The following is a 12,325-nucleotide window of genomic DNA, read 5'->3' as shown; positions in this document are numbered from 1 at the left end:
CCAACTTCTAAGTTTTTCTAGAAATAAGGTCATTGAAAGAAATACCAAAAATTGCTGTTCTGTGTTTTAAAACTGAGATCTTAATCAGAATTCGAATGCTTAAAAACTTGATGAAATATGGGTATAACATTTTCTTAGTTTTTGAAATATTTTTCAATAAAACTTTGTTTTCATTCATTCATTTTTTTGAAGCTTAACATAAAAAGTAAAATGAAGAAACGTTGGAAAATGTATCCCATTGTTAAATTGGTTATGGCTGTTGAACTTAAATGGTTCTAATTCGTACAATAGGTTTTGAACTAGTTCTTTATTATTAAAAATAAGATCATGCCAAATTTTAAACCAAATATCTATTTTTATTTGCACTTTCTCCGAGACTTGCATTGATTCCCAAGATTGAAGTAAGAATCAACAAAATGTATATACTTCAAAATTCAAAAAAGTCTCATCCGTGATTCGATCTAATATCACCGCTTTCTTGCAATAATTCTTTTTAGTAGCTTTCTTGACCGAAAACATTTCCCAAATTCCATTTTTGAATTTTATATCTAAAAGAAATCAATTATTGCTTATTTAATTTTAAAGATAAAGGTATGCAAATTAAAAATGGAAAAAGACCATTACGGTCACAATTGCCGCACCATGTCTTTTTCATGTAATTTTCCAGAGCCGATTCTAACATTTGCAGCTGTAGACTTTACAGATCCCATTTTAAAGATTTTGAAATGGACATATACCTTTTTGTCTAGGGCAGTACACAAATTGTCTAAAAGCCATAAATCACAACATATCGTCGCTAAATAATTGTGATCACCTTTTCGAGAAATAACACGATGATTTCATTAAACTCTTAAACGAAAAAACATCTTCAAGATGCTAAGCAAGCTTTTTCAAGAATGCAAAAAACTGGCTTAGGAATGTGGAGTTATTTTGGTGGTTACACTTAAAAAGCAAAACTAGAAGAATTGCTGAAAAGAACGGGAAAAATAATGTACCAAAACTTCATGGATGTAGCTCAGAATTCGCAATACAGATTATTCTACAGCAAATTAAATCACTATTTAAATGAAAGATTTGATTTTTTAGAAGAACATTCGACGGAATTAATAAGCATAATCTTCTGATTAAGAGTAGATTAAATCTTAATTTCATATCACACCGTCCTGAGTTATCTATTTTATGTAATTTATGTAACCGTAATGAAAGAAGTTGTGTTTCATTTTGTAGCTGTCTGTCCCGTTTTAAAAGAACTACGAGTTCATTATTTTGGAATGCAGTCATTGGATTTAAGAGAAACCCTTCAAATCATAAATATATCTCGTGGCTTGAAAGTGCTTTATAATTTAACCGTTCAAACAATTAAATATCGCAACTGCATTGTAAACGAAGATTTTTAAGTAAAACAAATTACAAATCTATTATTTGTTAAACAAAATCAAAATTTTAACTATGTCAGACGGTTTTCAGCCAAAGATCTATACTTTTAGCTATAATAATTAAATTTTTTGTATACTCTATATATTTTCAATATATAATATAATATATATAATAATAAATTTTAATGAGCCAACATAACTAACACGGTCAAGAAACTTCTCTTCCAAAACTGCAGAATACAAATGTTCATCATTTTTGTAGTCAATTTAAAGGATTTTTTGAAGTGCATAACGTTTCATTTTTAACAATGGCGTAGATGTCAAAAGATGACAGTTTATATAGTGACACCTTCAAAATAGCCGTCAATACAAAATGGAACCTCTTATTAGACAATTCCATATGATTATATGTTATTATCTTTTCACAATAAGCAAATTAAAAGATTCTGTGTTTTAAAGAAATTTGCCAATGGTATCATTTAATATTTCTTGTACACTCTGATGTTGATGATTAACTTATTCCAATCAATCTAACAACTCTTCCTGTCAAATACAAATTTAATATTCTACATGTTTGCCAACTGAATGTTTGTCCATTAATTTTAAAGTCAACACAGTTAACTATTTCTATAAAAGTGGCGCTCCATTTAATTTCACAATGCAAATCACATATTTGTTTTGGAATTTTCTTTCAATTCATCCATTCACTTATTGATTAACTGTTGCTGTTTAACTTCCAACTTTTCTACTAAAAAAATAGACATTTAAAAATGTATGGTATTGAAATTCCCCTGAACGAAACATTTTTACGATGGTTTTAATTTAAAATTTGCAAGAATTTTTTTTTTTAATTTTATATCTCGAATTTAATGAAACATTTAAGGTTCATTTATATTGAGGTACAAAATATTTCCCAAAAGAAATGTTAATGTTCAATTTTAATGCATCAATATTAAATTACTTATTTTTTCATACAATCGTTTCGAGACGAAAACCCAAAAATGATGTTGATTAAAATTGTTTACATCTCCAATTTTGTCTAAAGTAGCTTCCTAATCACCTCCGTATTCGAAATTATACGTTTTATGACGGTTTAGCCATAAAAATGAAAAAACGAAAAAAAGCCGACACTCGTGTGGACGTTCCAAACGTTAGAAAATTAAAACCTAAAGGAATAAGAGTGAGTGGGGGCCTTTAATTTTCTACCGCTTGTGCCTGTCTGTGTCAAAAGCAAACCAAGCCACCAAGCTCACGCTTATTACACCCCGCTCACATTCTGTTTCTGATTCACTTCCACTTCCATCATAAAAAAGTATATGTATGTATGTATGTACCTGCCTACAACATACTCGCCTCGAACTCGTAGATTTGAATTTACGTGAGCAAGTTCGAGAGCCTGGTGTTCGATACATGACCTGCATATAAATTATAGGCACCTTTCATCATGGTTTTGAATCGTGACTTGGGTTTCAATGAAACAGATGGCGTTGTCGGTTGAGGTGATTTTTTTTTGTTTTCGTTGTTTTTTGTTGGAGGAGTCTTTGCGATGACAAGAAGGACAAATTGTATTTTTGGTTCTAGTCTGCACAGCTGCATAGAGATAAATGTAAGCGTCAAGGATTGATGTAAGGTTTAATGGGAGATGTGGTGAATGGTTGACGTTGAGCTTAGAAGTTTCATGGTGAGATGGATTTTTGGAGGAATGTTTGTTAAAAAGTTGTTCTGTTTTTGATTGGAAGTTTTTAATAACTGACGAATTTTCCAAAAAAAAAGTTGGAAACAGTGTGTTTTCAAATAAAATATTAACGAACTATTTCTACTGCGTTGTTTTCGTGAGCCTTCTTCTGCCACACCTGCAAATTCATCAACGACTGTGAAAATTCAACATAAAAGTGACATCATATTTGTTTTGCAGCGCCATCTCTCAGGTTTTAATTGAATGCATTTGATTGTTCTACAGCTTCAGGCATAAATCCTTCCCTATGGAATGGAAAAATATTGACACGAGTGATTGAAAGTAACGGATCGTTTGTTTTAATAAAAATTAAGTTGCTATTCAGATTAATTTTTATTTTTTTTCCATTTTAATTCAACCCTAATGAAGTGTGCCAATATAATTGTAACTTAATGAACCGAATAGCGGCACACGATATAGTATTAAATTATTAATCCAAATTAAAGTGGCATTTAGTACAGAGCTGATGTGCATATTGTAGGTGTCACACATATTTGTCCTTTTGCAAGGATTCATATAAGCTCATAATGATGCATTCAATATGGAGGTACGAGTATGTTGAATATTTAATTGAACTAATTAATTGCACAATGATTGCGTTTGGGTAGCTTAATTCACTTATATCCACATTATATTAAACATTATGAGAAGAAACAGTATAACAATTTTATTATTGTTATTATTTATCAAACCATTGACAATATGAGAGGATTTTGATGTTGACATAATCATTTGGTTCAATGATTATGATTTTATATGAACATCATTTAAAGGATATGAAATCAGTATCAAGTGTGTTGGAAAATTATTTTGACATTCATTATTCTGTCAACTGTTTGGATTCCCTCTTTGATGAAGGTGATGAAAATTATTTCAATGGTGGATTTTAGTTTGGAAATCTAATTTAAAACCGTTAATAAAACCTATTGTCAGAAGATGCAACATTTGTCTTTGGATTTTCAATGTCCACGGAAACTTCCGACAAAGCTGTTTTTTGGTGGCGTTCTTAAAACTGCTTTTATTTTTAATTTGAAAAAATAATTCAAAATGGAGCCGCCGACGGCTGCTATCTGGAAAATAAATATTTTCTTACTATTTTTTTAAAACTCCAAAATTAACCTTATCAAAAAATTAAAATTAAATTATTATTACAAATGGGAACAATCAGCACCACAATACATGACGAAATCGAACACCATTGGAATGTTTTGAAAAATGTTTTTATATCAGATGCTGACAGAATAGTCGGTCGGAAAAGAGGAAGCAACAACACTTGGCTTTTAAAAGAAGAAGAATCTTGGGCAAGGATAAATGAACGCAAACAGGTAAGGGCTCAAATTACTGCTGCACAAGGGGAAGAAAAAATGCGTTGGAGTCCTCGACCCACATGAAAAAGAGAGAGGTTCACCGCAGTGTGCACCGTGACAATCGTAACTACATCAACGTATTGGCTCAAGAAGAAGTAAATGCTGCAAACAGGGGCAACAGCAGGACCGTTTACGAAATAACGGAGACGGTACTGTGATAAGTTCGGTGGATGAGCAAGTCAGAAGTTGGAAAGAACACTTATCCTCAGTTTTAAACCGAGTGTTTGCAAACAATGTGCAGGCGATGCCTTCTGAAGCGCCTGAACAAACTAATCCCCGAATCCGCACCGCACCTAACAGTAAAGATGAGATCGTTGCCGCAATTAAAGCACTTTAGGACAAGAATGAGGTAAGACTTAATGGAATTCCCGCAGAGCTTTTACAAGCAGCGGTAACATCATCAAGCGAACTGCTTCACCCGCTCATAAAAGAAGCCTTGACCACCGAAAGCTTCCACGATGAGTGGAAAAGGGGAATTATCGTCAAAGTGCCAAAAACTGGAGGGGAATTTGCGTTCTAACTGCCGTGGCCAAAATAGTAGCAAAAGTCATACTGAAACGCATCAGAGAACACCTTAACGCCACACTCGATGCCGAACAAGCAGGAGTCCGCGCATATCCTCCCATATTGATTATATCGACACCCTGCGGATCATTAGTAAACAGTTCGTTGAATATCGATCACTTCTTCGAGAATGCCTTTGATAGCGTTAACAGGAAGTATATCTGGTTAGCTTTACGGATGGGAGGCATCCTAGAAAAACTCATTGCTATTATTAAAGCAACATATGATGGAACCAAGTGTCACGTTCTGCACGATATGTTAGGTTGCCAGATGATTTTGAAATCCGTAGAGGAGTCAAACAGGGCTGTATTGTGTCGCCAATATTGTTTTTGTTAGTGACAAGCGATGTACTGCGCTCAGCTTTGTTATGTAGCGGAGGAATACAATGGACTTTGACATTCTATTTAAAGCACTTGAATTACGCTGACGATGTTTGCTTACTCTCTCATAGCATAATGGATCCTTATCAAATGACAATGAATGTGGAGAGAGAAGCAGAAGTTTTGCGGCTGAAAATTAATTCCGGCAAACCAAAAATGATCAGCTTCGGAACCCGACCATCTTCTCAAATAACACCTTGGAAGTATCATCTCCTTCGAAAGCAGAACCGAACAAGAAGTCATCTGTTGCATCGGCAAAGCAAAAATGGTGTTCGGTATGTTGTTGAAAATATAGAGGAAAAGCTCTATCAGCTTAAGAACAAAGCTACAACTCTTTCGCACAAATGTCGAATCTATGCTTCTTTATGGGTGCAGCGCTTGGAAGGTTAATTCAGCCATTACAAAAAGCTGCAAACCTTCGTGAATAGATGTCTTCGTAACACACTAAGGATTTTCTGGCCAAACCGTATATTAAATTAGGTCCTTCATAGAAGCACAGGTCAGGAACCTATAGACTCTATAGTATGAAGGATTAAGTGTCAAATGGATTGGACATACACAGGCCAAGCAATGCATTGAAATCCAATCACACAAGAAGAAAGAAGAGCTGGACGACCGAAAAGCACATGGCGCAGGATAGTCGTGATGGAATTAACGTCACTAGGCAAGAGTTGGAGGGAGCTGAATCACATCTCTGTAAGACGTACACAATAGTGCGTAAGCGTAGTAGGGGCCCTATGCCTCTTAAGGGGTTCCCAACGGACTTAACCGGTCTGAGGACCTAATTAAGTAAGTAGAAAATTATCTGGGAAAACTTGCTTATTGACGAAGTTCGTATATGTCAATAAGGTTTTGAGTTTAAGTTGTTCTGATATCATATTCTCGTGAAGGCAAGGGAAAACCTAGACTTAGTCTATAGTCTATCAAAAATCTTATAAATAAGCTATCATATCTATGTTTAATTCTTTATTACTGCAAAATAGCTTCTTGAGGCATTCTTTTGTAGTGGTATCTCCAAAAGTTTATTAATGAGAAGAACCCTTGTGATTTCAGGAACCTTACATTTATTTGGACAAATTTCTTCTTTAAAATATCTATCATAAAATAATTTTACAAACTAATTTGTGTTGTTTAAGACGTTATTTCTTGATATTCTTAAAAAACTAAATACAAAAATCAAGTTTTTAAAAATCCAGCAAAACTTTTTATTTAACCCATTTCTGCCAAAAGCTGCGTTTGAATGAACAAATTATTGATGTTGAAAGTATAAATAACTTCTAGTCGAAATGGTGTTGGATTTCTCTCGAAAATGTCATTTTATTGTGTTTTTTTAAAGCTTTACAATCCGAACTTTTAAAAAATAAAATTCTCAAGTAACACATGACATGAGCGGTGCTTATTGTACTAAATATGCATGAGAAAAATCTTACAAATATAAATTTCGTAACTACTTTTGAATTTAGAAATTCTGTCAATTCTGTCAATATTCTCAACCGATATCATCTTCATTGAGCTATATTCAACTTCTTGATTGGCGCTGACAAAAAATTATGATGTCTTTTTAATCTTTGTACGTAGTGAAAAATTTAGGAAAGACGTTTTCGAAATTTATTTTATCTTATCCAAAAATAAAATAAATTTAGGAAATTCTATTTGGACATAGAATAATTTCTCTCATAATTTCCATACTCTCAATCTGTCGAAAAAGTCAGAAATAAATAAACTTCTATAAATGTGAAAACTGAAATCTTAGAAAAACCCTAAAACATCTTTCAATTCCGAAAAGATCCATCTTATGTTCGAAAATTTGGAGTACTTTTTGGTTTTAATAGTCAATAAATTGTTAAGTTGTCAAAACAAGATAAAAGTTTCTTATGTGTCATTTTTCAGCCCAACTTTGAATTGTCTAAAATATAGAAGTATTTCCTTCGTACAAAATTGCCATTTAGATATGTATTCACGTAAAAATAGTTATTTCGGTTCACACTATTTTAAATTTAAATGTTTATTTTTGCTAAGAACGCAACGTGAATTTTCCGGATAACAAGCACCTTTTCAAAATTTGTTTTAACATTTCTATTTAATCGACCAAAAATAAACAGTGTGTGAAATTTCAATTTTGCATCTCAACTTGAACAGGTGGACGCTGGAAATGAGGTAAGAACATTGTTTTCAAAAGCCTTTAAAGCTTTCTTAATAATTGATAATAATATACGTGTATGTACAATTTACATATAGTCACTAGAAAAGCAAGGTTACATATGTCAAAATTAATTACATTTCATTAGATATTCATAAAGTCACAAAAAATGCTTAAATTTCTTGCAGACAAAAATAATTGTTGTTAAAATCAATAAATTAAACAATTGGTCAAACAATCAAGAAAGTGGAACATGAATTTGAAGTACTACAATCCTTCAAATATTTGGGTCAATAGTAGCGGCCGATAACAACTTAAAAGAGGAAATACGTCGACATTTCGTCAAAGCCAACAGACCCTATTTAAGACAGTCAACGCATTTTAAATCCAAAAGCCTTACCATCATTTCTATAAGTTTCTAAACAGGACGATAGTTCTGCTAGTACTCACATATGGATCTAATACCTGGGGCGTATATTATTTACATTAACAACAGCGGCAAGTGACAATTTCTTAATTTACAACTGGACAGTTGTCAAAATCAAAATATTCATTACAAGTCTTTAGTACCCGTGGCATGTTGGTTAGTGCGTCGGACTATCATGCGAGAGGTCTTGGGCTCGATCTTTGCCTATGCCATCTAAATATTTTTTGTACGGGTATTGCCTCTTGCGAACAGTTGACAAATCCTCTAAGAATAGTTCTTGTCATGAAAAAGGCTTTCTCAAATTAGCCGTTCAGATTCGGCTTAAAACTGTAGGTTTCCTGCATTTCTGACAACATTACTCGCAAACAGGATTGGTTTAGAGTTGTACGTCACTAGGCCCTAGTTTTCAACGGACTGTTGCGCCAACCAAATTATTTATTTTAGTTGTCAAAATCTGTTTCATACAAAATTTGACAAATTTGTAGAATTCTAAGAAAATACAATAGTCGGGTTATTATCATATTTTCGTTTTATAAGGAATTGTCAAGTATTTTTCCACATATTTTAGAATGTTTGGAACATAACACATTTTAAGACTATACAATAAAATTGTCACGACACATTTGTCAGTAATTTTAGGAAAGTATGGCAGTGACAAAATTGTCATGACAAATATGTCATCATATGACAATGACAGAATTGTAATGACAAACTTTTCACCTGTCACTATTTATTAATTTAGATAGAGATTTGTCAGACAAGTGTGACAAATTAGTAGAAATTTCACCTGTCAATTTTATAAAATAGGGCTATGGATGAGTGCTTAGAAAAATTCGGACGGATTATCCGGAGACGCTTCAATCAAAAATAAAATCTAACCCGAAGGTGACAAAAATTAGACTGGGTTAACATCGATTGGCTGGACACCTAGCTCGTAGGAGTGAAATGGAACCAGCGCGGAAAGTCCTTTGTGCTAAATTTTATGGCAGGTGTCAGTTGTCAAGCCAATGATGATGAAGATGGAAATCAATAAATTACAAAATGTTAAGAAAATACAAAAAAACTCATGTCATTTTGATTTTTCACCAATGATTATGTTCAATTATGCTCGCAAATATGCATTAACGTCAAACGTATTTGACAGTTCTTATTGTTGCACAGATTGCATTGGAAAGAAATAACACTTAATTTGACGTTTAAGAAAATTCACCATTTTGTATTGCCTCAGAAGAACTATTAAATCATCAGTAAATCGAACAGCACTATTTCATTCAAAACCAGCGTTGCCGTCAAAACAAGCTTAAAAGAGTCACATTTTTCACAAGTTATTATTATTTCGTATTGGAGTCAATCAGTATTTAGAAAATGTAAAGATTACAGTATTTCAAGTAATTTTTCGTGTAAGTACTGCAAGTAACTTTATAAGTTGTCCTTTAACGTCAAACGTCAGAACTATACAAAAAAATAGTAAAACTTAAGATGACAGTGTTCAAATGAAGATAATCTTATGAAAATAAACAAAGAAAAAAGAGGCTGGGATGCGACCCACACTGATAACTTCCCATCCCGTCTGTCGATTTGTCTTGCTTAAAAGTTTGTCTATATGTATTTTACCAAATTTGTGCACTTTTTTTTGTAGATTTTATTTTTTATGAAAAAACGGACTGTTGGATTTTTATATAAAAATTACTGAATATTGAAAACAATATTTTCTCTGAAATAAAATAAGTTTGAAGACAATATTTTAAATTTTTGAAAAGCTATTTGAGGCGAAAGTAAATTTTTACCAAGTTTTAGTATTGTTTTTTTTAGAGTTTTATTTTTTGTAAAAAAACTGTTGATTCGATTTTTCTCAAAATGTATCTTAATGTTAAAAACAATATTTCTTATAGGAAAAAATTAGTTAGAACCTATTATCTCAAAGTTTTTAAGAGATATTTGAGTCGAAAATCATTTTTTACGAACTTTTGTTAATTTTTTTTTCGGTTTTTAATTTTTTGTACAAAAACAGTCAAATCGATTTTTTTCAAACTTTAACTGAATGTTGACAACAAGATGTTTTGAAAGATAAAATTAAATTAAAGCCAATATCTCAAAGTTTTGAAAAGATATTTGAGTCGAAAATCAATTTTTACCAACTTTTATACATTTTTTTTTAGGTTTTTATTTTTTGTAAAAAAAACTGTCAATTAGATTTTTCTCAAAATGTATCCTTAAGTTAAAAACAATTATCTTATAAGAAATAATTAGTTAGAATCTATTATCTCAAAGTTTTTAAGAGATATTTGAGTCGAAAATCATTTTTTACGAACTTTTGTTAATTTTTTTTTTCGGTTTTTAATTTTTTGTAAAAAAAACTGTCAATTAGATTTTTCTCAAATTTTTATCAGATATCAAAAACATTATTCTTCGTTGCACAAAATTGTTTTAGAGATGAAATCATATTTCGGTCGTAAAATTTTGGAGGTGACAAATTTTTTTTTTCACTTTTATTGATTTATAAAAAAAACCGTTATATTGATTTTTTTCAAAAAATATACCTGTTTTGTGTCACGTTACAATATATTATATACAATTTAATTCAAGTCTCTAGCGTTTTTGGTTCGTAAGATATTTAGGGTTAACCAAAATTTTCACCTTTTTTTCAAACTGCTATGGTAAAAAAACCACCCACGCAATTTTCTTGAGAGCCCTTTCTGCATCTTTCTGTCTTATTATCTGTATAACAAAATTTATTTGAAGTCGATATCTCTTCTGGTTCTTGAGCTATGGACGACGAAAAAAACGTCGCGAACGTACGGACGTACGGACGTACAAACGTACGTACACACGCACGCACAGACATCTTTCTAAAAATCTTTTATTTCGACTCTAGGGACCTTGAAACGTCGAGAAATGTCAAAATTTTCAATTTGACAAATCGGACCCATTACAATAACTTCCTATGGGAAGTTAAAAACATAAAATAATTCGGTCAGTTAACAAAATAGTTTTACTAAAAACAACTTCTGAAAAACTGATTTAATTTCCAAATATGAATTGACTTACGAGAAGACATATTTTTTCAACGAATAGTTCACTAAGTATAATAAAACTAAAAGTATTATTTACGTAAGAATATTATTATTTCAGCGTCATTTCTAAGTGTTAACTTAGCCTTAAATGTGTTGCAACTGATGTTAAAATTTTATGTTTTGAAATAGATGAAGTTATGAACTTTACTGATTTTGATAAACTTATCCACCCAAAAACTTACAAATTTGCTCCTTTTATCCTAAAATTATCCTCTCTCTCTTGTTTTAATACACTTAAGGGCAGTAAAATATTATTTGTTAAATAAAATTATATCAGCCAAACAGCAGGGTTGTGTTTTTTTTTATTTTGTTTCTCATTCCAAAGCAATATTAAAGCAATTGTATAATTATGTATTGTATTTATTTAAGGATAAAAGCAAAAACCCAGCATGTTTTATGATCCATAGATGATTATTGTTGTTAAATTAATTAAAACAAAATAAAACCACTCAAAACTTCAGTTTTTTTGTTGCAAAAACAAAACAATTTTTATTACAAATATATAACATAATATTTTTCATTCAAATTTGACAGCACTGTTTTGTTTGTGTTATACATAAAACATTTCATGACAATAATAATAATTATTATTAAATAATATATAATCGTTAAATATTTATATTTTTTAACGTCGTTCGACTTAAAAACAAACATCACATAAGAGATGGCGCTTCAAACGCTTTTTTTACATTCATATAATAATAGTATAATATTTTATTTCAATTTGAATAAATTGTTAATTTTATTTTGGTTAAATTTTTTATTAAAATTGCCAGAAATTATCGTTGGCAAACTTATTAAAGTCATCATAAAAGCTCGAAAATAAAGATGATGGTGATGCATCTCGAAACTGTGTAAACCTATAATCAAATTCTACAAAAACAAGCATTTTAATTAATTTCAAAAACAAACATGACAAAATCACTTTGGTGTTAAAACATTGACTTTTTTGACAGATAGATAAAAAGCGAGGACATAGTTTACAATATTTTATTAAAAATTCTTTGCAATCACTCAGAAAATAAAAAAAGACACATTTATGTTATTTTACACAAAATAAATTTAAATTTAAAATTAGCATTTAAACGAAAAAAAAACAATAATAATTTATGGATTAAAATAAAAATGTGTGTCCGTTGAATTTTGTGAGTGACTGTTGTTGAATTTTTGGAATAGATACATGATTGTTGTGAATGATTTTGTAAATATAGATTTTAAAATAAAGCTCTTAATATTTTTATTTGTTAATGAAAGATCTTAAA

The 12,325-nt window shown here is 31.0% G+C and overlaps 1 protein-coding gene across 14 annotated transcripts in view; it reads right to left on the bottom strand.

Annotated features, from left to right (window-relative positions):
• Positions 1 to 12,325, bottom strand: part of LOC129952848 (sorbin and SH3 domain-containing protein 1) — a 360,372-nt gene that overhangs the window by 179,438 nt on the left and 168,609 nt on the right. The gene's annotated exons all lie outside the window — the stretch shown is intronic.

The sequence above is a fragment of the Eupeodes corollae genome, chromosome 3 (genome assembly GCF_945859685.1).
Source record: "Eupeodes corollae chromosome 3, idEupCoro1.1, whole genome shotgun sequence".
Classification (NCBI taxonomy): Eukaryota; Metazoa; Arthropoda; class Insecta; order Diptera; family Syrphidae; genus Eupeodes; species Eupeodes corollae.
This window is presented reverse-complemented; position numbering and strand designations above follow the sequence as displayed.